The sequence below is a fragment of the Carlito syrichta genome, unplaced genomic scaffold (genome assembly GCF_000164805.1).
Source record: "Carlito syrichta isolate Samal-C Ts95f unplaced genomic scaffold, Tarsius_syrichta-2.0.1 Scaffold316346, whole genome shotgun sequence".
Lineage (NCBI taxonomy): Eukaryota > Metazoa > Chordata > Mammalia > Primates > Tarsiidae > Carlito > Carlito syrichta.
In genome coordinates, this window is record NW_007260442.1 from 2,323,415 (window position 1) to 2,324,587 (window position 1,173).

Sequence of the window (1,173 nt, forward strand, 5' to 3'; positions counted from 1 at the left end):
GAGGTAGTAGTCTGCTTAGCTCAGAATGTGGTGTTAAGATCTGTAATGCAAGTCAAATCCACAGCCATAGAGTGGGAGTTGTGAGGGATCTAGAGGTTAGAAATGGATTACTACCTTGATTACCTAAAAGTGTGATTAGCACTTTAACTCAGTAGCATGAAATGAAAAAAACTTTAAAATTTGGATGTAATCATCTCCAAACTGGCTGCTTTGGGAACGAGTCAGCCAGTTAACTGGGCTACATAATCAAAGTGTGGGGCTGGCTGGGGTGGTTATGTTCGTGGGGGCCTGTTAACTCATTTCAGCTTCTCTTTGTCCTGGAATTATAAAAGCCTGTGATGTTATTTCTGAAACTTTGATTCAGCAGTTGCTAAGCACCTGCTGTTGTGTTTCAGGCACTAGGCCTGGGCCTTGGGGGTTACAGAGTCACAACAGTTCTGGCACTCTGTCTGATATAGAAGACAAATAGTACCACATCGTATTATTCATAAATAGAATGATAAGGTCCAGAGGCTCCTGAAACATCATTTTAGTTTGATTTCCCTATTTTCTACCCCATGCAGCTGAGACTCAGAGGGAAGGAAACTCTCTTCCTCCCACCCTCTCTCCCCTCAGTGCAGTGCCACTATCATAGCTCAAGTCCTGGCCTCAACCCATCCTCCCGCTTCCTCGACCTCCTGAGTAGCAGAGATTATAGGTGGGATTACAGGCGTGAGCCACCCGCACCCAGTCAGAAGTAACGCCAAAGAACTGGAAGCTGCGTTTTCTGCTGAGTGGTCCTTAATAATTTTACTCCTCCACTCTAAAATATGATCACCATCATTGTAGGAATAATGCAATTTCTATTTCCCATCCCCAGCAAGTTCTGAACAACTGTCAGGCTTAATGAAGCTTTAAAATCCGACAACTAGGGTTCGAACCTGCTTGCTTGCTCCATTGTGAAACACGTCTACAGGAATAACGATTCCTACTTCTCGGGCCACATGTGTACATGTTATACTGTGAGAATTAAGTGAGGTTAGCGTTATTGTTTGATGGCTTTGTTTTGGAGGTGGGAGGTTCCGAACAGGAGCAACAATTTGTGGCGAGAGGACGTGTGCGAATTGGGAAACTGGGCACTTCCGCCCGTAGGCGAAGCGGCGGCCCCGCTGGGCGGGGCGGGGCTGCGCGGCT